General features: G+C 44.8%; 1 protein-coding gene across 1 annotated transcript in view; it reads left to right on the top strand.

The window, feature by feature from the left end:
- Nucleotides 1-26,791, top strand: part of LOC126527444 (probable serine/threonine-protein kinase DDB_G0280717) — a 141,859-nt gene that overhangs the window by 87,029 nt on the left and 28,039 nt on the right. The gene's annotated exons all lie outside the window — the stretch shown is intronic.

The raw sequence follows: 26,791 nt of genomic DNA on the forward strand, positions 1-26,791 counted from the left end.
ATTTGGCACATACCGGTTACCATTCTTTTTCGCGTGTGTGAGATTCCCAGTTGAGAATGTGATACCGTCAGAGTAAATCTCGTAGTTATGCGCACTTATTATGGGCAAGTGCTGCCATCTCTTGAGTGATACGCAAAACAGAGGTGAAGTAGATTTTGGGATGCGACGTGAAACTCGGAGGGGGCAAACACGAGCAATGGTTTTTTTTTTTCTCTGAAAAGTTCGACCGCAGAAACGTAGAAAAATTTTGGCATATTCTTTGGCCTCGCCAATTCAAGGCAGTTACTAGTTTTCTCAATTTTGCCTGCAACTACAGCAGAGAAACCGAAATCGGTGTGTGCCATATTTGGCACAATATGAACTTGAAATACAAAATATGGTAACGTGCTGCCATCTGTTCAATAGCCCGAAGCTGCAGGTCACTCTATCACAAGATGTAATTTTGACGATCGGTACGGTGAGGGCGAATTGTCTACCAAACAGCCGCCTGAAAAGTGAAAAGGAACTGAAATGTAAAGGAAGTGGTGCTTCAGAGGCACTCACAAGCGCGATAGATGATGTAGAGTTATCGTGTGTGCGTTGATACGACAACCGCGCCGTGACATTTCTGTCGAGCTTTGTTGGGAGAGATCCAGTCCAAAAGACTCAGCGCTGGTTTACCTCCGCCAAGGTGTTTCGCGAAATTGATTGCCCCAGCGTAGTAAAGGTCCATAACAGGCACATGGGTGGTGTCGACCTGCTGGACTCTCTGTTTGGACTTTACTGCATACATATCAGATGTCGAAGAAATGGCACTTTCGAATTTTTACGCCTATGCTAGACTTATCGGTACTAACAGCATGGGTATTGTACAGGAGGGTGCAGGAGCAGCTTAGGAGGAGACAAGTACTACCGCTGGCTCAATTAAAAGCAGAAATTGCAGAATGCCTTATCTCGCATAACAAGTGCCTACCCAACTAGCGACCAGGAAGGACTTCTAGTCAGGACATCGAATTCCATGTTCAAGTCAAAAAAGCACAGGGACCAGCGGCCGCAATGCCACCCAAAGACGACCAATCTGACCAAGTCACCCACTGGCCAGAATTTGACGAGAAGAAACAAAGATGTAAGCGGCCACCTTGCACAAACAAGTCGTTGGTAAGATAGAGGAAGTGAAACATTCATCTGTGCCTGAACGCAGCAAACAACTGTTTCATTTCATTCCCCACATCACATTAAAAGGCCACCGTCCGTGAAGCTTTGTTTTCCGCCCATGGCAGCAAGAGCGCTCAGCCATCTTCATGGTGTGCCATATTTGGCACAAAGCTTTACCTTTATTATTACAGTCATGTTTGTTCATTCAATCAATAATGAAAGCTGAAAAAATTACTTTCATAATTCATGCAATAGAGGGTCAAAAGGAATCTCACATATCTTTAATTTGTGATCTCGCCTTTTAGAAACATATGTGGGCGGCTGAAAATACAATTACCTGGCTATCCCCGTATTAGAGTGGTATATGTTATGAAGAAATTTTAATCTGAGATTTCAGCGACGGTGTTCAAGAAGATGCCAATTTAATGCTTTCTTGCTTTCTGTCATGCTAAGCATCCTGTCATAATTGCCAAGGACAAACCGAACTGCCTTGTTCTGCACTTTTTCTAGTTTATCTACAAGTTCTGTAGCATATGGATCCCAGCAAACACACGCATACTCCAGTGTACTGCGCACATGTGTGAAATACAGTTGCTCCCTAAGTTTCTGTGGCAAGGTACTAAAGTTACGTTTCAAAAAATATAATGCTCCGACAGCCTTGTTCCTAACATGAGTAACGTGTCTGTTCCACCTTAGATCAGCAGAAAAAAATACATCTAAGCATTTATATTCTGACACTTGTTCAAGAGTAGCATTATTTATAGTGTTACGATTGCTGTCGTATGAGCTCTTCCCGGTAAAGGTGACGTGGACACTCTTTTTCTCATTCAGTGACATTTTCCATTTTTCACACCATATGGCAATCAAATCCAAATCGTGTTGTAGTGCTTGTTGGTCAGATTCGCTGTTGATGACCCTATATACTATACAGTCATCTGCAAACATTGTAAATATTTATTTATTTATTTACATGTACCTTACAGGCCTTCGAGAAGGTATAGTGTAAATGGGGAAATACGGTAACATATTAGTATGGAATCGGGAAAGAAATAAACATCAGCATAATGAAAGGAGTACGCACAGAACATGGAAAATTATTACATTAGCAAATACAATATGTAGAGCAATAACAATAAATGGTAAACAACAACATAATAGCATAATAACATTGTAAACGTTTTTGCATGTTATACAGTAGTAAGTATTGTAAAGAAATTGGGACCACTGAAATTCTTTAACTTGTAGAAGAAATGCAAGAAAATTACAAAAGACATGACGTGTTTATACGGTTGAAACGGCATATTGATCGTTTAGCAGATTGCGAAATGCAGTGTTTATATTGGCATGCAATGGTATCTGGTAGTGCGTTCCATAAACGGACCGCACGGGGCAAAGTTGAAAAATTAAAAGCGTGTGTGTTGCCATAAATCGCGACAGCGCGTCGACTTGGCGTTGACCTATTGAAACCCATGCGCTGATGTTCACCTCTTCGTCGGGCTCGAAGAACGGCGGGCAGACTGCGATGGCGCTCGCCCTTCCAACTAGGGAGAGGACGCGCCCTCGCGGTCCGGGCAGGCTGCCTCCTCCGGTTCCTCTGTGATTAACACGTTTGTTAGAATATGGTGCGCAAAAGCTCCGTCAACGAGTGTGCTTACCTGCTTTCGGCGTGCAAGGCGGCTGCATCACGGCGGGCGTTATACACATCTTTCTTCCACACGCCGCGCCATTGGGCTGCAGTTTTCACTGCCGGGCCCTCAGCATTCAGCAAGGCAGTCACTGGCTGCCAGAGCTCCTCCTTGCGCGCCGCCGTCAGCTGTTGACCCAGCACACACGACGCCTTCGCAAGGTAGGGGTGCTCTTCAACAAATGACACGAGTATATCGCGCGGCCTCGCTCAAACATGAGGACCCAGTTTCGGATTCGGCGCGCAAACTGGCAAGTCCAAAACGTAAACAAAGCGAGGCAACTTGTTTGCATAACGTATGGCACACCACCTAGCGACTAAATAAGAAAACAACACAAATAAAATTACAACTCCCAGTAGCGGTCTGCGCCGCAAGCTCACATTTATTACTGAAAATATATTTGCAAGTGTTCTATACAAACCAATGTTTTTTTATCAAACCAGTAACATCCTTCAATTGCTATACCGTCCCCTAAGTACAAACAAAAATGATGACGTGATCTTCCGGCAGACCGCCGCTCGTTGATTGGTTCCCCTCACGCCGCCCCGTTCCACTCTTTCTCCGAGTGACGTAATCCAGACGTAACAGCCAAAGGGAACCGGTTCCCAAAGGAACCGCTACAGAATACGGCCCCAGCTCGCAAACAACGCTGTTCTTTGTCGGAACAAAGTTCTTTCGGCCAATGTCATGCAGCCACTGCTTCCTACGCAAGCCGTGACGCTTTCATTGTGGTGTCATAAAAACAGCATAACCATCTTCAGGCTTCTTGCTGCAGTTATATGCGCAACAGCCCGGCACAGCGCTAGCACATAGACCATAAACACAGCGTACAACGTTCGCTACGCCGAGCTAAAGCGCCGAGCCAGCCGTGCTCAGGAGGAAAATGGCGCGAGCGAAAAAGAAAAGCACAAGCAAAACTCAAGATCCGCGCGTTTCCAAGGGCAACGGCAGGGAGACCAATCGTCGTGCAGAAAAACGGGGGCAAAACTGGTTGCCGCTGGGGAACGCGCAAGGGGCGAGGATGAGGCGAGGAGGTCGCGCGGCGGCGGCAGAGTTCAAAGAGTGTCGCTACTTTAAAATTATCAAGGGACTTTAGGTAAAGTCGCTCAATTAACTGCTAGGGACTGCTCTCTGCCCGCCTGCTTCTGCGGCGGCGGGCGGTGATCGCCTGGTTTCGTACTCTTTTTTCCGCTGCTTCTTGTTCAACGATTCACCGAAACGAAAGAAAACAAAAGCAAATGATTTATCTTCATGTCAGCCAATAAGTTCACACGTGAACGGAGTTTTCATAGAAAAATTCGAACCATAGAAACATCAAAGGTCCAATCACTCTCGTTCCTGAAAGGTATGACAGGGAAATGACAGATGTTGCGGTCTGAAATGCCGAAGGTCGTATTTCGGTCAATTTCTTGCATGTCTCATAGTCCATGCCGAAGTTAAGTGCTGGTAGAGAATTTAGTTAATGCGAAGGTTACCGGAATGGTTTATGGTTTATGGGGGTTTAACGTCCCAAAGCGACTGGGGCTATGAGGGACGCCAATGTCAAGGGCTCTGGAAATTTCGACCACCTGGCGTTCTTCAACGTGCACAGACACTGCACAGTACACGGGCCTCTAGAATTTCGCCTTCATAGAAATGGCTCAGTAGCTTAGCACTCCAACCACTGAGCCATCGCGGCGGATTCATATAAGTTTCAATGCCGCCATATTCATTGCTTTCTTTTTCTCGCCACATTGTCAGGAATAGGGGGTATCGTCTCCTGACTCGGCTACCTGATGACGCCATTGTCGCCGCTGCTTCCGCGAGCGGCATTCCTCGCAGCTGCGTGTCGAATTATGTCTCGAATTCCGACTCATCCGCCTTTACGTTGGTTTTCTAAGAATCCTCCCAAGGTCCGAATTCGCCGATCTTAACAATGTGCAGAAAAGCCTGCCAACTTGACTTCCCTCTTATGTGCGAAGCGCAAACGGCACTGTTGGTCTGCGCTTGCTTTTTTTTTCCGAGCCTCGCATATTTCTCTCTTGGACGGGGAGTGCTCTCATCGCACTGTGTGCCGGCAGGCAGCGTGGCCTTTAGTGTTGTGAGCGCTGGTGCACGCGCACCCCTCGAGACCGGCCGTGGCCGGGCGCGCGGTGAGTCACGTGGTCAGGCGGCGAAGGAGCGCGGCATGGCAAGTCACGTGATGCGTCGCCAACGCTGGGCTTCTTCGATTTTCCACTTCTGGCTACCCGCGGGCATAGAGTTAGTAGAACAACTGTAGAGGAAAAGCTGGGCCGGAAAAGTGGGAACCTCTAGGGCGCCGCCCTGTTGCTACTGGTCAATGTGGCCAGCACAATTACTATTGAAAGAGCTGAAGCGAAGTACAGATCACATTATGCTTCGTCATTTAAAAACGCATACCTGATGATTTTATGAAGGTGGTGCGTTAATATTAAGTTTACAGAAAGCGATCGCTAAGTCCGTGACTACTGTAAATCACGATGTACGCATTCATGCAATAAAGGATGACGCGAATTTCGGTTTCGAATCTGTTTTTTGGATGCGTAGTAGTTTCGTACAGTTTAGGTTTGACGTGCGATCGCGCGTCGACATCGGACGCTATGGCACATTCGTGCCTTATGTGCCACCGAAGCCCCGAAGTGCTCTGGCATATACCTTCACATGTAAGTAAAGGAATGTATCTCAGACAGCTCTTGTGGTGCATCACAATCGTTTGAGAAGCGTCACAGTACAGCATTTTTCTACATGCGGAGCGGTGTTTTTATTTGCAGGTTTCCCTTCAGTAGGAAATTGCTGGACAGGCGGACCAGCGCACCGGAATTGTACTGGCGAATCCACAAGCAAGTCATAGAATCTGTGTAATTGTTGCACTTTGAACAATCATGCTTCCACAAATGCCACAGTAGAAAAACAGCCCGATGCCGAGTATTTGTGTACCACGAAGCAATCAAGAGGCGAGTGCCTATCACGGACGAAATCGAGTGCATGAACCCACATATTAGTAGCGTAGGCCTTTTATTAACTGTGCAATATTTTCAACACTTCCTTGCATGCCATTTCATGTGGCATATCTGTTCTGGTCACAAATGTGTGCAGCGAATCTATTTTCATGATCGACTCCGGCCTGTGGGACCGTTCACTTGCACTTGACGCTGAGTCTTTTACATGTATCCATAAACTGCAGATATTCACATCAGATCCCTACGAGCATTTTCAAAATTCAATTATTTTAGACAACAGGCACATATGCAATACAAATACCACTAAGCAGCTGGAACACATATTTGTTGACCATACTCGCAGGTAAAATAAGTAGATCTTGTGGACAGCTCCAGCTCATTTTCCTGAAATCAGTGTGTACAAGGGGTACGGAAAAATAATTTTTTTCTCGCGCACCGATTATTTTGCTCTATAAGCTAGAGAACCCACAACGTTAGTGTAACGTGTCTTGTGCATCACACTAATATGTGCTTTAATTTACCAAGTGAAATGAGTTACTTTTATAGCTCATTCAGTCAAATCACACTGCAAGCTGCATTCATCAATTTTCAATTGAATTTTGCAAATGTTTAATGAAACACGTTTCCCTGTAATGCAGACATGCAAGGGCAAGCCCTTCCGTGTGTTCCAAGGGTAAAATTTAAGCTCTAAAATAAAGAAGACATTTCTAGTCAGAAACAACAAGCAAAAATGATGAATGCATAGTATCGGAAGCCCAAGGTACAGAAATTATGAGAAGTGTAGAATGATTTTAAGGAAAGAATGCTACTTCAAAATGCAAGACTCTTTAGTGGGGGTCAAGCAAGTCAATATAGGTAGAATACCTTGCAAAATTATGCGAGTGAGGGGATGTCAAACAATGGGTCAGTCAATGCGTTGTTTTTCTGCAAAACAAAAGCTGATGATTGGCATTACATAGGGCCCTTTAGCATCATGAGACTGCTGCTTGATAAATTCAGAAATAAGCCAAAAAACAAGGCACGCAAAAATAAAAAATTTAATGATGCTCTCTCCAGACTGGGATAAATAAAAAGAAACTCATCACATCTAATGTGGACATATCAGACGCCTTGTGAAACACTAAAGCAAAAATTCAGTTTCGAGCTATGGCACTTGCCGCATAGATGTGGGGGGCCTTGCACCAATAGTGATATTTACCACTGCATGTAGAAATTGAAAGCATTCATGCAGACAAGGATGATTCTTTATATTTTTGGCTACCACTTCAAATGCCTCCACCAAGTGTTACAATGCTGCACGCAGCCATATTAAGGATCTCGCAGCAACACCTGCAGGTAAAAAGCAGAAGCAGTCAAAGTGCTGGTGTGTGGACACTATGTTTTACAACTTTAAGGCAAGAAGAGTGCAAGAAGCAGACATAAGAACAGCATTTGTTTCCATAATTCCCCATTTGAATGGCCTTTTCTTTTTGCTTAGACAATGCCTACGCCTAGCCACAGCAGCTCCCTCATACAGACTCCGCAAGCCAAGAGGCCGTGGAGGCTAATGCAGGTAAGAGGCAAGAAGCAATGCACTGGTATCAACATTCATCTAATTTCTTTCTTTTTCTTTCGTTTAGGTAGCCAGCACACCTCGAAGAGTCACCTTGACTGCGGGTGTGTCACCCTAGTCGCCAAGGAAACATTTGAGGGAAAGCGACAGGCAATGTGCACAGCCACTTCTCCATGTAAACGATACTCGTTCTCTCGGATGACTCCTACGTTCGCCACGCCAGCACACTTGTGCACAACGATGCCGCGGAGACACGTGCAGGTCAGAGGCAAGAAGCAGTGGCACTGGTGTCAGCATTCACCCAATTTCTTTCTTTTTCTTACACTGAGGCAGCCAGCACACCTCGAACAGCCACCTTGACTGTGGGTGTGTCAGTAGATTCCTGTTGTATATATGCTCATAATAAACTTCAGTAAACTTGAACTTGATAATAAATTTGAAGGCAAACGGGACATTGATGCATTGCTTTTTTGAACATTTATTGTATACATACAATATATGTTATACTTTGCAGTGCTACAGACCGTATCTTGAAGCTTTCCCCTATATTTTGCACCTTTTATTACGTATGTGCTGTGTGGCCCTCAATGCAGTTCATGTTGTAGCAGCTGCTTTGTCTGTGTATGCACATTGGCTTAAGCTTGTGATATCCACATACTTCTCTCACATATACAAAATAAGGTTCTATGTAGTCCTCAGTGTTACAATAAAAACTGAAAGTAAACAATCCGATTGTGGAATTGTGTTTATTATAGTGATTCCTATGACAGTGACTGAGAAGTTGACATATTGAACTGGTCAATCCGTCATGGCAAGGAATTGTATGTATACATATAGAAAAAAAAGGGGGTATGTGTGTGTGTTTGTAGTAGGGGGGTATAGGATTATGGCGGTACAAAAAAACGTACCAACACCGTCCTCTCGACCCATTCTGTTAAGGTACCGTAACAAAGCGTATTATGCAGAAATTTCATGCAAGTAACTCTGATATTACTACATACGCCCGACGACGCGAGCTACATATGCCATGACTCGCATTCGCAACTGCACCGGATGCCCTCCATATTATTCTGGTTAATTGTGCTCACTGCACCGAGGCAAAAGAAAGATCATGGGCGCAAGTGCCTTTGAAGTATCTCGACCTTGCGAGGCACCGCTGCGCGTGCCAGGAGGAGGAGGAAAAAACTTTCCAGGCGAGCTGTCCGTGCGAACACACCCTGGCACACACCTGCCTCGGCGGCCCCAACCTACGTACCGTTCTGCTTCGAGATTTGATCCCCCCATCGTCCCTTGGGTGCCCTGGAGTTCCTGCGCCGCCTGCTTTATTATAATCTCAGGTGCTCTCCTGAGACTTCCGTTTGTCGGTTACATGTGCCCTACAGGTGGATCAGTACTTATAATAATAATAAAAAAAACGATCTATCGTCGCGACGATAGATCGCGAAGGCGGCTTTTGCAACATACCGCGCCCGTGCGAAGAGAATTACGGAATGCCAACGAGGAATCTGACCACAGCTTCGAGCTCGTAACCTCGTCGAGTGACACTCCTGCAACAGGCGTGACCGCTGAAAACCGCATACCGCCGGAATCTTCAACAGGATCATCCTTCGGTTGCATAACTGTCACCTGCACGGCCAACATGGACCGCACCCACACCATCCCGCAACATAGAATAAAGAAACAACTTATAAAGCCCAAACACACGGCTGCACGCACACCACTTCACGACACTACAAGCGAGACGCCATGCTGCTACGCTGCTACGGTTGCCGGATTAAAACTGACTACTGTCACCAAGTCTAGCAAGCGTCTCAGGAGCTGGCAACCTCAGCGCGTAGCAACATGGCGGCGCTCTTGCGGTTCCCGATTTCAATGCATGGGCCCTATGGGCACGTTGCAAGTGCTAGGCGGCGCCCTGTCTTTCCGACCCCTAGCGCCATCTGACGAATAGTTGCGCGAATGCGGTAGGATGACTCACGGCGTCAGCAGCCCGCGCTGCGTGTTTGGCGCCCTGTCAAACGGTAGCGATGGCGCGAAACAGCGTGCCGATATTAATTTTAGCCGGGTTTCGGGAATTACAAGATCTCCAGAGCTTTTCCCATGAAAAGAATTTACAGAAAGGAAGTCGTCTAATTGAAGTGGGGCACGTCTATGACGTGAGGGAAGTGTTGAACTCGGACTGATCGGAAGTGACTGCTAGGTGTATTCCGCAAACGAAAAATAACGCACCAGCGAGATGCGTGAAGCTCAGCGTAAGTTACTTCGTTATATAATCTACGGTGTGGACGCATGAAATTATAGGCGACATTGATTCTTGAAGATCGGCGACAGCAGACAAATCCTAGCGGAGAGCTGCGATTGCCGTGCTGGCATCGCAGGGAAGTGCAAGGACGCCGCGGTAGTTTCCCTGTACATACAGGACGGCAAATACGAATCCAAAACATCTCATCCAAGAACGTGGGGCGTACGAACGACTCGTAAGACCTACCCGAAGTATTCTAACGTTGCTCTCCCCAAACACAAAAAAGGGGGAGGAGCTTGCCAGTTGTGTTAGATTACGCTGGGAAAATATTTTCGCCCAAGTTACTGGAAGTGCGATACTTTTATGTTGCGATTTTCCAGTGCGTGCAAAGGAGGTTCCAATAAACCACGCCGTCAAAAATTTTGATCTCAACTGCCCCTTAGTTGATATGCTGGGCGCAGAAGGGTGTATGCCAGCTCAAAGAGCTGCAACCCCTCCTCAAATCTCTCAGCAAGCCCTATAGCGCTCTTTGAATGGGAGAGGATTGGGAAAGAGTTCCACTGCTTTACTGCGGTACAGTGTGGGAACAGACTACTTTGTTTGCTGCATATCCTGGTACGCACTGCAGGTGTTCCGTTGCTGCCATCATTGCTGTAAAAGCAAAGAATTCAGCGTTAACGCGCTTGGCATAACGCCGGAACATAAAACAGCTTATGCCGTCGGAGGAGCGCTATCCAGTGTTGACGCCGTTCTGCTTCATACGGTCGGCTTCGAAACCTGTAAAACTTTGTTCCTCGTGAGTTGGTGTACGTGCTGTTGCAGCCCACTACGCAACAGCTCGTGTTGCACTTCGCCATTGCTCAGAAAAGGCAACAGCTACGCGCGAAACAGAGCGCAGACAGGCTTTCCGAACGCAAGCGCGCCGGTAGTATCCTGCCGGTTTCGCGCGCGCCGCCGCGAGGGGCGCCCTTGTAGGCGCGGAAACTACGCTCGCAACCTGCCTATGGGTAGCTTATCCTCTAGAGTCAGTATAGTAACGCTATGCCCGCGGGTTGCCAGAGCCAGCCAGAGCGTCTTCGTTTTTCTCGGCTTGCTCCGCCCACCGCGCGACGCACTTCCGCCGGGCGTTCGTTTTTCTCGGGCTGGACGGTTCTGGCAGTTCTGGCCACGCGCGGCCTGCCAGAACCTGCCAGGACGATTTCGGTCTGGCTGCTCTCTGGAAGCTCTCTGGCTAGCAGGCGACTGAAAGAGGCGATGGGCGCTCGCCGCCATCTTAGCGGGGACTTCACGGATTGCAACGCGGGTGCTTGAGGACTTACATTTACCTCGCTCAGCCAACTGTCTGCGGTCATCTTCCGATTTCCTTACTTCTAGCGTTATCTTTTTAGGTGCTAACGCTCCGTTCCGCATCGCGAAGCGGTGTGATACGAGCTGTGGTGAACCATTTGAAGCTTTTGTGTGTCTATATGTGTGTGGCTTCGCGGCTGTGAACAGCGCGCCGCGCTCTCATGCGTGCATGTTATCTGCATCGTGTTCCACGCAAGTTGTAGACGCTCATTTACACATTGCGGTACATTTTGGGTGCGTCTTTCTCTGGTGGCGCTCCTTTTCACATATATCGCGTATGTATATCTCTCCTTTCTCTGCAGTTAGCGAAGGCTTTGCAGCTAGCCCGTGCTCGCTCCGTCTCTCCGTCGTATGCTTAGGTGGCAGCTCGAAACCGATATGTGTTCGAACTGCAGGCCGTTGATCGAAGAATACACTGATTGTAGTCGGTACATTCGACACACGTACATTGGCTTATTGCTCTCATATGATTGCGACCAATGGTGTTTTTCGTGTGAAACGTTTCGCTGGTCACAGGCGACGTGCGTTTTCATGCGCCAGCCGCGTCTCCAGCTCCTAAGGGTCAAAATGAGAAGCACCATCAGCCACAACAAACTTTCTGAAATCGAAGCCCAAGCAGGTCGGCGCGAAATTTTATGCGTATGAGACGTACCCGATAACCTGCTTTTTCATGTCTTGTGATGACACAACGCCAACTCGATTTTGCAAACGTCGGGCAGGTTCGGGTTGTCTTGGGATCCCAGCCCACGTGACTTCCTGTCAGAACCGGAACTAGCTGGCTGCCAGCGGGCTGCCAGAACTCCGAAAATCGAAGAGGCCCACTACGGCCCAGCTGCGGTCAAATGAAGGTCAAATTCGCGACGTCGGCCAAACTCGACTCGACGAGCTTAGTTAAAGCCTGCGCTTTATAAGCCGACGCGCTCGACCCGCAGATCGGATTTTCGACGATCGTCGATTCTGCTACATGTCTCTATCAAATTATTTTGCCTCGATATATCGCGAAATGAAAACATTAGTAGTGCTGCTCTCAAGTTTCGCATTAGGGAGTATCGTAATCAACCTTTTTTTTTTTTACACACTCGCGACGTGGCGACCCTATTGGCTACGTGCCCAACGACGCACGCACTGTTTAGTCAAGCCCGTGGAGCCGCCGTGGTGTCGCGTGATCGTCTGGCTCCCCGGAGGCCCGGATTCGATTCCCACGAAAACAGTAACCCACCAAATTTTCTTTTCAAAAAAGCAAAACCAGTTCCACGCAGTGAAAGCTGTGAAAACAGTGAAGCTGGTGTTCATTTTCTCAGGTTCCAACTCGTGTTTATCGCGATTTTCATAGAAGTCCTTTGTCTCGTTGTCGTCGTCTTGCTTGATTCGTGCTTCGGTTCCGGATTGCGCCCATTGTTCAGTTGCGTGAGGTTGTGATCAAACCACAGTCTATCACACACCTTGCAGCTGTGGCCGCGCTCACGGTCGAAGAACTCTCTCTTGAACCGTCCATCGGCACCCTCCTTGGGAGGAATCTCTCTGCGTCGACGTCTTTGTTCGGCCTCCTGCACTCCAAGTTTGGGGTTAGCTTTCCTCTGTGGCGCTTGACTTGGGTTGCTTTCTCTTGGGAGTTGGCTTGCCTCCACCGGCTCTTCTAGATCCTCGCCCGTATCGGCTTCCCTCCGCTACCGCTTTGCTTGCGCTCTCGGAGCTCGAAATTTGCGCGACGTCTGCGCCGCCGCTCGCGCCGAACGGAATCCACGGGACGAAAGGGAGCGCGCCGGCGAAACACCTGCCCCTGTACCCCCCTCCTCCCCCATAGTGGGTTGGTGCCACTAACTTGCCCCCCTGCGTGACCCCGTACGGCGATGGGTCGTCTTAGAACAGTTCCGCTGGTAATACATTAATTTACCCAAACGCGTCCACTTGGTAAGCTTCTCTCTATTGTTGTTGCAGACGCTATTCTCTCGGTGCTTACTGCTTTTTAATGCGTAGGCATCTTTTGGCGAGTACCCCATCCCCCTCACGCGAAAACTGTAATGCCTTGCACCTACAAAAATGCCTAATTTGCAAATACATTTAATCGTTATAACAGCGTAAATGTGATTGGTAGCCTTATATGAGATGAACAACAATTTAAACACAAATATTTGCGCATCCCACGTACTGTGGGAATCGATATAAGCGAAGCGTTGTGTGCTGTTTACTTTGGTCGAGGATAATTAGCGGTGATGTTGGCGGCGAATGTGTAATTTCTTCACCATTTAGTCTAATCCGAGAATGGTGAGTTAATGTCAAACGTTACCTTGCGTGCACCACTGTTGTTTGTGTAGTCCACAGAACACACAAGGAGACGTGTTTGATTGAGGCGTTGTTGTGCGCCATGGTTTATAACTTCTGAGAGGGTTGAGCGTTGTCATTTCCTCACGTGGCACATCGCATTGTGGCAGAAGTAATACACTTCAATTCGATTATGGGGCAGCCCCATAGTCGATTATGGGGCTGTACGGGCCAAAACCACATTCGGATTATGAGGCAAGCCGTAGTGGCGGACTCCGGATTAATTTTGACACCGTGATGTTCTTTAGCGTGTCCCAAAATCTAAGTGCACGTGCCTTTTCTATTTCGCCCCTGTCGAAATGCGGCTGCCGCGATTGGGATCAAATCCACGACCTCTAGCAATGCCATAGCCGCAAAGCTAACGCGGCGGCCACAGAAGTGTTGATTTGACAGTCGACCGCTTCCGTAGTGTCTCCTGGACCCTGCGGTGCGCTTTAATTAATGCGGCTCTGCTTCTGCACGCCCTGCGTAAGTTGCTCGCCTGACATATTTGCATGGCGTTTATTTTTCAGAAATAGCAGCAACGTACTGTACCGTATCTTGAACTTAAGCTTATCCTGTTTCCGCGCAACTGCTGTGGGGTTTCCTTGCCTTCTCACGTCACCTCCCCCCTCTCTTATATTGGAACCGCCTCTTCAGGCTGTTCCAATATAAGCAGCAGTGAGAAAGTCGAAGGAAGAGGCAAAGAAAGCATCGCTTAAAAACTTTGTAGTAGCACTGTAAAAAGTACTCCCATGTGTATCAGCCACAACAAAATTGCTGCGTGTTCAACCTACTTCTTCGGAGGCACCCCTATGAAGACTGTTCGGGCCCTTCCCATTCTGGGTGTAACATTCGGCCCTTCTCTTGACTTTTACGCATATCTCACCAGCACTGTATCTATCGATCGTCGCATTCTTGGGTTCGTGTCCCGTGTCTCCCTTCCATGTGGACCTGAGGTTTTGCGAGCACTGTGCACTTCTATCGTTCTGCCACGGCTTGAGTAGTGCTCATCAGTATAGTCCCCGCACCAAAGTCACGTCGCTAACAAAGTTGAGCATGTTCAGCGCCGGGCAACGCGCACCCTCTGCTCCCGTCTTCATCCCGTCTGAACATGCGCAGCCTAAGCCCCATCACGCCGGTACGGTCCGAAACCGCCACTCCGTGTGTTTATATCTGACGCGCAGAGCTTTCTTTCCAGCCATTCGGACTCCCCTTACTTGCGACCGGACCGAATTCCTGCGTGCTGTGCACCCCTCGACTGTGTGCCGTGCTGTGCTAGGATGGATCAAGTGTGCGTGCGTGCGTCCGTGCGTGCGTGTGTGTGGGGGTTGGGTGGGGAGGGAAGGTGTCTTCTGCACCCTGCAAATTCCTGCTCTAGATGGCTAGCTCTCAGACGCTTAGGGTACAGGCATCAGCCTTTCTTTAAGTCTTGCGAGCTGTCTACAGTGTCATGTTACCACTAAGCTTATAATTATTATTATTATTATTATTATTATTATTATTATTATTATTATTATTATTATTATTATTATTATTATTATTATTATTAATACTATTATTATTATTATTATTATTATTATTATTATTATTATTATTATTATTATTATTATTATTATTATTATCATCACTACTACCACATTGAATGTTTTGAAGCCAGCGTGACACGTAACTAAAGATATGCCTCGAACACTGCTGATGCCTTTGCAGAAAAATTATGTTCGCTATATGGTGTAAAAGATGCTTCAAGTAACCTTCGTTCTGTTTCTGTCACGGTGTGTACGCAATAAGTAAATGAAGATCTTGTTTTTAAGTGTATGAAGCGCCTCAAACCTTCCCTTTCTTGTGGTGCTGATAGTATTCCTAGCGCAGTGCTTGGGACGTATGAAAGCAGACTTGTTCCCTGTTCTCACAAACCTCTTCAATAGTTCCCTAAAGTCTGGTACGTTTTCTAGCACTCGGGAGGTAGCATGGACATTGCCCGTGCACCAATCGGGTGCTAGACGTGCAGTTGCTAACTGCCGGCCTGTATCTATCCTCTGTAGTGCATCAAAAATGTTTGAATCGGTATTGCATTCCTTGCTTTCAGTTAGTGCTAAGGAGATTTTAATAAATTAGCAGCATGGTTTGATGTGCTTAAGACTTAAAACTATTTGAGACTGTCAGCAGTGTTCACCACTGCATTGTCTCCAAAAAGACATTTTTTCCCTCTCAAACTGGTGCAGAAACAATAAGGTACTCTGAAATGCTTCCAATACTATGGCAATAAGTTATATACGGAAAATACACCGTGTGCGATTTTCATACACCCTTCGGGATGCTCCACTGCCCAGGGTCGCTGAAATGAGGGATCTCGTTGTATACTTCGAAAACCGTTAAGCTTCTCTTCACACAGATAATCTCACAACGTGCCCTTCACGCTCTCGGAATTGTATATCGTATATTGCATGATTTCCACTCACCTATTCTGTTTCTGAAGCTGTATTCTGCTGTGTGCCTTCCACTACTAGAGTATGCCTCTGTAGGTGGGGGTGCAACGTGCAGATCTAAATCTGGCCTCATTGAACGCGTCCAGAATAAATTGATATCTATCTTCAAGCACCATTTTTGCCACTCTCGTGATCACAGTTGACCCTTCTCAAATTTACCTCAACTCGAAAAAAGGGGATACCAGCGAAACACGACGGACGCGCTTACAAGGAAAAGGCGTTAGACACGGACGGACGGCCTTTTTCTTTTGTCCTTTGTGTTTTCTCAAGTTCTACATGCACCAACCGGCCCAAGAGCTTGCGCTAATGCACCTCAACTCGCACCTCTAGACTCAAGACCTAATTAATCAGACCTTTTGTTCCTGATAAGGTGGTCCATGGCATTGTACATTCCGCAAAGCTTCTTGATCATACGCAATTGTCCGTGCGGCAATAGTATACAAGCAGCATTCCGCATTCTTTGCGTGGCCCTGTTGCATTAAAGAGATTGCTATATATGACTCGACTCCAAAAACATGTAATAATATTTGTGCCCGTATTGACATACTTCAGAGTTCATTTCCTGTATTTTGTGTATCTGTAGATAATCATGCATGATTAATTCCCTTTTACCCTGCCTCGTTTTCTTTTTCCCTATTTGTTTCTCAATCTCGCATTGTTTTGTCTAACACATTAATGTTTTCTGTACATTGTGTCTCGCATATTGCTTTTTAAGTGCACCAGTACGAAGGCTCTCTAGCTATTCCTGGGCACCATAATAAAGACTTGATTGACTGATTATTATTGTAGCATAAAATCGTGCTTTTAAGTATGCACTAGTATATTATTAGAGTGCAGCAGCTATTGCGCAAGTTAAAAAAGGCATGAATTAAGAAAGTGCAATAAAATACTATGTACCTGATCATATCATATGAGCCCATTCAATGTAACAAACAATACCTTGCTGAGCTTTCTGTTTACCTTCAACCTGACCCAAATAGTATACAAGCCTACCCGTGTCCAGGGCACTTCAAGCTCCATTTTAGACCTCATTTTCATAAGCGATTTCTTTTCCAAAGAACATAACAAAGTCGATATTCTTGAAGGACTATCGGATCATCACATGGTTTTTTGCACGTTCACCATTCCAAACCGAATCCGCCAACGTAACACTATATAGCGCGTGTACGCATTTAACCAAGCAGACGATTACGCCATTATGACCTACCTTGCCCACGAGTACTACGACTTTAACGAGCTCATCTCAAAGGGCTCGGCCAACATCGATGAAGTTTGGTTGCTGTTCAAAGCACATGTTATGCACTGCTTTAGGCAATTTGTCCCACAAATACAAAAGAACACCAATAAGCACAACCCATGGATTACACGTGACGTAATTAATTTAAAACGTAGAATAAGAAAGCTGCGGAAATCTAACAAATCATGCCCAGTTCCAGACTTCTGCCAAAAAATAAATTCGTTAAACAGACTACTAAAGGAAGCAACAAAGGTAGGAAAACAGCGCTTGTGCATTACAACGCTTAGCAATTTTATGAGACTCACCCCAGAAATTCTGGCGTTAGGTCAGGCACAACGATAACCGTACAAAACCGTTATCGCCGACAGATTAAAAGAAACAAGCGGAAGCGTTTAACAGATTCTTCCATTCCGTATTTGCCCCCAACAATGGCATTACGCATGCTTACAGGCCAGAATAAATAAAGCACAACGAGACACTGAGTGCTCCAGTCGTAACTGAAGCAGGCGTGTTCGCACTATTATTAAATTTAGACGATAAAAAGTGCAACGGTCCTGACGGAATCCCGAACTGTTTCCAGAAACGTTATGCCGAGCCTGTAAGCAAATACTTATGCCTTATTTACAATAAATCCGAACAATGTATCCCCGCAGAATGGAAAATTGCTAACATAGTGCCCGTCTACATATCGGGCAATATTTCCTGTCAGTCAAATTATAGGCCTATTTATCTCGCATGTACATGCTGTAAAATCTTGGAACATATTATCTTAAAATCCGTCACACAGTTTATTAAGGCAAACAATGTCCTCCATCTATGCCAACATGGCTTCAGGACTGGTCTGTCTACCGTTACCCAACTCGTTGAGATACTACACGATTTCGCCAAAGCAATTAACGACCAGAAACAAATAGATGTAATTTACCTAGACATCTCAAAGGCCTTTGATCGTGTCTGCCATGCTAAACTACTTCTAAAGCCTAAACATATACTAGGAGATGGGCCAATGTTTAGTTGGATTAGCAATTACTTATCTGACCGCCGCCAGTTTGTTCAGTTAGGCTCCCACGCTTCTGAAACTACCAATACTTTCTGGTGTACCCCAGGGTTCCGTTGTGGCCTCTATCCTGTTTCTTTTGTCCATAAATGACATAACTAATCAGATTGCATCCAAGATTAGGTTATTTGCAGACGACTGCGTCCTGTATAGAGAAGTACTAAACCGGCAAGACCAAATTAGTCTTAACAAGGATTTTTCTTTGATAGTCCTATGGTGTGAAAACTGGCAAATGGCCATCAACTTCGATAAAACAGTTTCAGTGTCAGTAACAAAAAGAAATCCAAGCTTACTTTTTCATACGGCTGTGATGATACTATACTTAACACTGTCACTCAGTACAAGTACTTGGGCGTTATCATATCATCAGACTTAGGATGGCCGGCTCATAAAGAGCACGTAGCAAGCAAAGCGATGCGAAAGCTTATGTTCTTAAAACGGGCCCTGCAATACTCTACGAAGGAAGCCAAGCTCTTGGCCTATGTTACAATCATACGTCTTGTCTTAGAATATGCTAAAGTGGCGTGGTGTCCCTTTGCCCAAATTCAAATCGCTACTCTTGAGGCTGTCCAGCGAAAAGCCGTGCGGTTTATCTGTAACCGATTTAGGCGCAACGACTCGCCTACTCAGATGCTATCCGAGATCGGCCTTCACACACTAAGCAGTCGTGCGATGCTGTACCGACTCAAATTTTTGTATCTCATTCTGCATAATAAGGTTCATGTGGATTCTAACACCTATATTCCCTATAACACGTCCAGAGACACCCGTCACAAGCACCACCTTACACTTTAAGAATATTCTTGTACTAACAATACATTCAGCTTTTCGTCCTTACCGCGAGCTGTTCGCGATTGGAATGCTCTAGCCCAGACGGTAGTCGCACAGCCCACTGTTGACAAATTTGTTGAATTTGCTGTCACTCACGACTAAGTGATGTTATCAACATTGTCTTTATAATTGTATTAATTACCAAATATTGTTGGAAATGTGTGATGTAAAATAATGGATGATGCTATCAATTGTATATCCCATATGCTTATCCTTCTTTTCTTCCTTTTTGTCTCTTTGCAAAACATCATATGTAATTGAAATAAGCTCTTTGTGCATTATGTTTTTGCCATACTTATTGCTGTTAACATAGGTCCATGAAACTCTACACTTACTAAGTACCCTTTTGTATTCTTATGTAAATGCCTTTACTGCAATGTCTACAAACTCTTCTAACCCACTCCTGTAAAAATCCCTGATGGGATTGACAGTATCACAAAATAAAAAAAAAATATTCCTGATCAGGGATTCTTAACAACTTTTTTTTTTCTTTTCCCCTGCCATTGCCGCTGCTGCCAACAACTGTGTTCTCTTGCTTTGTGTCTTCGAGTTCGTATTTCATTCTTATACCATGCCAACTAATGCTGAACTCTAAAAAAATCGAGGATCCAGAGGCTAAAATTGACAGTTTAGCTAAAGACACGTCTGATAAGGTGTTCGGCAGGTTCTTGCTGAATATGAAAGATTCCGGCATTGATGTTTCGGAGTTAAAAAAGGAAGTTGAGTCCCTTCACTCAAGTGCACAACACTTGAATCATCTTGCCGAGGACTTACGCGGCCAAAATGCCTCATTGGTAAAAGAGAATAAAGAACTACAAATTCAAAACTCGCTCACCCGTAAGGTCGAAACTCACGCCTCAGCAATGTTGAGATCAAGGGCGTTCCCTGTTCCCGAAGGGGAGGACTGCATCGCGATCATGGAAATGCTAGGGAAGACAGCTGGATGTCCCATATCACCTAATGATCTCGACATTGTTCATCGCGTGCCTACACGGTCTAGTGATAAAAAAACATCATTGCACGTTTCTTCTCTCGAACGAAGAACTCTGACTTCATCAGTAAAGCACGTAAGGCCAAGCTTTGTGTCAATGATCTAGGTTTCTCAAGCATTTCTAACGCACCTATCTTCGTTAACGATCATCTTACCCTATGTAACAAGGCTCTGTTTTCGAAAGCCCTAACACTGAAGAAAGAAAAGAAATGGATATTTCTTTGGACTGACAACTGTCAAATCAAGGCTAGAAAGACTGCTAACAGTAGAGTTTTGCGCATCCGTGATGATTCCGACTTGACTAGAATAGACTAATAGCATAGTAACCAGTGTTCATTGTCTCACCGCTTATCATATCAATAATGGTCTCTTTCCTCGAACCTAATCAAGGTAACTCTTTCATAAGTAAATTTAATTCCGTCATTCATTTCAACGCTAGAAGTCTTCGCAAACCCTTTGATGAGATTGATCATTTCCTTTTATCATTTTCTAGCTCATTCTCAATATAATTGCCTTGACTGAAACTTAGTTATCAGACCGATGACAAAAATCTTTATTGCTTCCTCAACTACAATTCAGAATATTGTCATATATTAACTAGCAGTCATGGTGGCGCGGCGATATATGTCTCTCCTGATCTTACTATCGCAGACATGATCTACACTTACCCATCGCTAATTGCGAATCCGTATGGATTGAAATAGTTAATTGTTCTCTCTCTAATGATCACAGAGATGTCATATTTGGTTGCATCTACCGTCCCCCTTCATCATCAGTCAATTACTTTTTTTATAATCTTGATCATACTTTACATACCGTTTCACTAGAAAATAAAAATGTCATTATAATGGGTGACATTAATCTGCTCAATGACACATCACCAACAGTTATTTCTTACACCAGTCTACTACAAAGCTACGGATATGAATGCCTAATTGATGTTCCTACACGACAGGTTCCTAATGGCACGTGGACGCTAATTGATCACGCCCTCTCTAACTTCACCACAGGTGAAAGTTCTTAATATTGCCATAACTGACCATTACCCCTTGCTTCTACGTTTTAAATATAACTCGAGTCATTGCCCTCTTCCACACTCTAGATACGTTCTGGACAAAGAGAGCTTCATAACTGCCGTTGCTAATATAGACTGGTCTGAAATCAAAACTATTAATGATCCTCAGAAAGCTTTTTTCTAAATCTCTTACTGTAATTATATCAAATATTCATAAGTTCACTTGTAAAAGGAAATGTAAGAAAACCATTGCATTCTCTCACAATCAATGGATGTCTAAAAACTTATTAGCAGCATTGAGCAAACGCGATAAACAGTAAAAAAAAAGGAAAACTAAAAGCAGCCTTTTATACCAAATTATTTTCCCGGTATAAAAAGTTACGTAACTCACTAAACAGCCAGTTAAAAGTGGCAAAACGATTATATCTTGAACAAAAATATTACAAGCAGGCAATAACACCAAATTAAAATGGAACATCGTCAACTCCTCTTTAAACAGGAATGCTAGACCAGGACAGGTATCAAAAATTATATACAATAACTCAGAGTGTAACTCCCCTATCCAAATAGCCAATGCCTTCAGCTCCTATTTTTTTCTTAATGACACACCCTCTCCTTCACAAGTAACTCAACTTAATCGTCTCCCTCACTCATGTTTTCTTTTCCCCACAACACCAGAATATATAACGTTATATGTCGCCTAAAACACACCAGTGCGGGAATAGATGAAGTTCTACCTGCTACCATGAAAATGATTGCCCACCTAATTTCTGATATCTTGTCTTATATTACAAGTTCGATATTCAGGACTGGTGTGTTTCCTAACGAGCTTAAGCGCGGTAAAGTCATTCCAGTTCCAAAAAGAAGGTGACAGCAGATTAATACATAACTACCGCCCTATCTGTATTTTACCTTTTTTCGGCAAAGTTCTGGAGAAATTAATTGAATTGCGTCTAGCCAAATATCTCACTAAATTTAATATTCTCTATTCATGGCCAATTTGGGTTTCTTAATGAATACTCCACAAATTTGGCACTCATACATCCAACTGGCCAATTTAAACAAATAATTGACGACGGTCTATTTGCAAGTTCAGTTTTCATCGATCTAACAAAGGCATTCGACTGCTTGAACCATGGTATCCTTTTTGCTAAGGTTGAAGCTATCGGTGTTCGTGATCCTGCGCTCTCACTATTAAAAAGTTACTCATCAAAGAGAGTTCAGGTTGTGTCTGTGTCTAATGTCTATTCCAGACAATCCCTCATGGATTCATCTTAGGACCACTACTGTTTTTAATTTATATTATTGAACTACCTAACTGTTTGTCGTCTACTAAGTGCATTCTGTACGCTGATGATACTACCATATTTGCCTCTGATAAAAACATGTCACTTCTTATTAACAAGCTAAATACTGATCTCGAAGATGTTTGAAATTGGTGTAATGCTAACCTGTTATCTATTAATGCCACCAAGACTAAATTTGTTGTTTTTTCCTCACATCAACAACATTCGGCATCCTTACGTTTTGGCTCACACTCCCAGTCCGTGCTCATCTTTCGTGGCATTTCTCTTGACTGCAACTTGAAAAATAAAGATCACATTTCTCAGATAAAAAATAAAAAAAAACATACAGTATTCGCGTTCTAGTTAAAACTCGTTCCTACTTTACACATAATACATTAATCTCGCTATACAACTTATCCATTCGCTCTCCTATTAACTACGGCATAATATGCTGGGGTAACACATATAACACTCACTTGGCATCCCTCCAGGTAATCCAGAACCAATCCATAAGAATTATTACAAGCAGTTCCCGCTTTGCAAATGGAAAATCCCTACTACATGAAAACAACGTCCTAATCATTTCAGAACTCACCAAATATAATCTAGGGATTTTAGTCTACAAATATATCACTAAGGAACTACCATCGATCTGCTTCTCACCTTGTGATCTCATAGCTCATAGTCACACTTGATTTACCCTCAATAATAATTTCCGTCTACCTAAAGTGCGAACGAACTATGGTAAACAGACTGCGGAATTTTCCTCGATACCGCTTTGGAATGCTCTACCACCTATAAACAAAAATGCAAAAAAAATATACCAATTTAAAACAGAACTAAACGCATTAATAATAAATACTTGCTGATATTGTGCATTTTCTTCCTAATTTTATTCTTTCTTTTTTATATTGTCATGCTGTTAACAAGTGTTCTTATTACTCATATGCTATAAACATGTTTTGATGTTACTCTTAGCTCTCACCTGTACTACTGTTGCTTTAAACACTGTATACCATCATAAGTGTCATTAACAGGAGGTCCCGATGCAGTCATTAACTATGGGACCTCCTCATGTATATTAGGCACATGTCATTTTTTGTATTTTTACCAATAAATAAAATTATTATTATTATTATTATTATTATTATTATTATTATTATTATTATTATTATTATTATTATTATTATTATTATTATATGCAGTGTGCTATTATTTTCTTCAGTTTTAATAACGGTTGGCTACTCTATACAGTGCTGTGCAATAAAATAATATACCACAGCAATTATTGTGTGGCTCATAGAAGAAATTGAATGTCTTTCTCCGTCAAAACATTATAGTAGGTTGAAAACAATAAACTGGTTTTTTTGTGTGTGTGGTGACCTGAAGTGTATAAATTGGTGAAAATAACAGGTATATATATTTCTTATATTATGCCAATAAGCTGCCCCCATACATTCTAATAAGTGCTTCAACAGTACGACATGGCAAAGGGCAACGAAAGACACCTATTAAAACCCTCCGATTCTCGAGCTTGTATTATCTGACGGTATGTCATTTCATTAAAGTCCAAAAAGACAGACTTCACATGTTGATATCAGTTACAACAGAACATGGCCTTTACACAGTGAAAATTTTTCTAGCAATGCACTCAATGAGAAGTTTTTCCGATGCGGTGCTGATGCTTTAAAACAGCTTAGAATAATAAATGAGGTGCTCCGTGGGCACGACTTGACAGAATCAGGAATCGGGAGGAAATATGCTGCGAATTACACAGATTTTAGCTATCCTATATTTTTTTTTCTTATGAGGACTGCAGGTGTTTCAATTATTTTTGCTGATTTTCTCAGAAGTCACATTTTCGCGTTTCTTTCGTGCACCAACAAGCATAATTATATTGACACGAATACTTTTTTATCTGTGTCCGGTGACCGTATTTCATTGGCTAACAAACGTTGAATGTTATCGGTCGTCGCAGGACGCGCCTGCACGTGTCGCGAATGGCTGTCCTGTCTGACTGCGTCGCTGCGCACTGGCCTCTGGATGCCACCGGGCGAACGCGCTCCACACGACAGCTCGCGACGAGATTTTAGACGATCGCTGACTTTGCTCAACGCTATCGTTGCGATTGAGTGTCGCTTTTGCTGGGCACAAGTTCGCCTAGTAAAGAGTTAAATTTGTAACTCCCAGTTCTGACTCATTTTTCGTCGTCCCCGTGACAATATTTCTAAAACAGATTTTCAAATGCTACTTTACATGCCTAATTCTTACGCATTCTTACTGTGCAATGGGCTACCAAAAATAAAGTTTTAGAACAGCTTTTGATATGATGTGGCATCGTCATGCAGGCATTTGCAAAGCGATCTTGTAGACAGACGACACGCGAGCGTTGATGTCGATATTTCGTGCACTATTGTTAGTTCAAAGGTAAAAAAATAAACTGCTGCGGCAGGCGTACATTCATTACTCAAACGTGTTTGTTATATCTAAAAGCGCATACAACTCACTAACTTATTGTTTCAAGCTTAGTTTACAGCAGTCTGTTTTAGGCCGGACTTTGGCGGACGAAGACAAAATAGTCCAGCAACAGTGCGCCGCAGCCGAGGAGCGAGCGTCAGAGCTTGTGTCCAGTGGTTGCGTGCCCTCTTCCTCCGACCGACGCGTGCCAATGGTTGGGCCTTTTTACTCGTCGCCCCTCGCAGCGATGCACGCCACAAACGCTGCTACGGCGGACTGAACTCGGCAGCTGACGCCGCGGACGAGCGTAGCCCTCCCGGCCTCACGCCACCCCTCGGAAGAGCAGATCAGATAGCCAACGCGTCGGCGGATGCAACTCAGCGCATGCGCAGACCGTTTCCCCTGCGCTCCTCCTCCACTTTCCTCCTCATGCTTTCCGTTCCTCCTCCCTATCCTCCTCGCGCGCTCTTCTTTCATCTACCGCTATGCTTTCATCTTTCGCCTGTGCTCGTTCGCTCGGTTACGAGCCATTACGCCGCCGATGCACCGACGTTCAGTGCAGGAACGGGCGAGCTGTGCTCTAAATTTGTCGATGGTAATTTGTGCCACTATCATGAGACAAAGTTACGGACGTGAGCAGTGCACTTGGCGAGTACTGCGTGCGTGTCATGTCTGCGGTCCGCGGAAGCTTTTCGTTTACGTTGGCAATCATCGATGGCTTCTGCAAAATCTTATGGCGCAATCCGAAAAAAATACTAGATGGGCCGCAGCTGGTTAAACAACGAACCAAGGGCTGAGCGAGCGCCAGTCGCAACTTTGAGAGCCACCCAGCTGCACCGCAACGCTAATACGCGATCGACTAAAATAAATGTGATCACATGCAAAATAACCCACATAGGAGCTAAACGAATCCAGACACGCATTAAAAGAGTTTTCATCCCCGGAGAGGAAACGCCACCTTAAATAAGCGGCAACATGCGTGAGTTGCAAACAAGCGCTTGAAGGCAGCTTGGCGACCATTTTCTTTTCCGTGCCAGTTGGGCCCAAAGGAAAGCAAAAGGCAACACTCTAGAAACGTTGATCCTTTACGATCACACTAAATTATAAGAACGCCACTTGTGACCTAGAAAGCAGCGGCAATACGTAGGTGCTTCCTCTACAAGCTACTCTACATTTGGTGCGCGATAACGTAAGACTATTCTAAATTGAAATTATTCCGAAGTCCGGACGTCAAAATGACGTGGCTGTTTATGCCAATGGGGGCGGGAACCCGCGACGTTTCTCAATAAGCCCAATCAGCAGCCTCCATCATTGCCGGAAGCATGTTTTGCTTTACACCTAAAGGGGCTATGTAGCAACTATATTTTAGATATGAACGCCTAAGAAAAAAGAAACATTTATAGGTTGCTGAAAGCAAAATTGTTTTATAACCTTTTGACGCAATACTATGTTGAATTTCAATGGTAGATCCAGATCACGTTTTTTTGCTCCGGATGGAGCAATTCAATTCCAATGGCAGGATGAGAGTGTCAGTTGTGTGTTACAATGGCGGATTGGGACCAGCCACCGGTTCCAGATAGCTCTGCGGAACAAAAATGTTTGCTCCGCCGAAATCGGCAGATTTGACCGGAAGTCCACGTGACGAATTTTCTTCACCCGCCTCTGCTTCTTGTCACGGTCGCCTGTTTCCGGTCTAGGGCAGCTATGCACGACATGGAAAACACGGACGCTACGTCGCGCCGTGCGTGTTCCTGCTCCTAAATAGTTACAGCTCCGACTCGGACAAGTCCAGCGATGATTCGTCCGACACGGAAGAAAAACAAACGCACGGAATGCCGGGATAATCCAGACGATGGTGGTGATGGGGTCTTGCGTCTCGCGCCCTGCTCTCCGTGCCAAGCGCCCCCGCGGGAGCACGCGCATTCCCTTCGCAGATTTGACGGCAAACGACGTTCATGAACAAGCTAGAAAGAGAACAAGCAGAAACCATACCAAGGAAGGCGTACAAAACGGCACTACACCTACCGAGGAATACTTCAAACGACAAGCTACTGCAGCTAGGAATACACAACACGTTCAGCGAGCTGGCAGAAGCGCAACTAAACACACAAATAGCGAGACTTTGGCAGTCGGCTACAGAAGAATGCTCCTAAAGAGACTAGGATACGATACGAAAGGGGGAATAGATCGAGAGACAGACATCCCAG

The sequence above is a fragment of the Dermacentor andersoni genome, chromosome 9 (genome assembly GCF_023375885.2).
Source record: "Dermacentor andersoni chromosome 9, qqDerAnde1_hic_scaffold, whole genome shotgun sequence".
Classification (NCBI taxonomy): Eukaryota; Metazoa; Arthropoda; class Arachnida; order Ixodida; family Ixodidae; genus Dermacentor; species Dermacentor andersoni.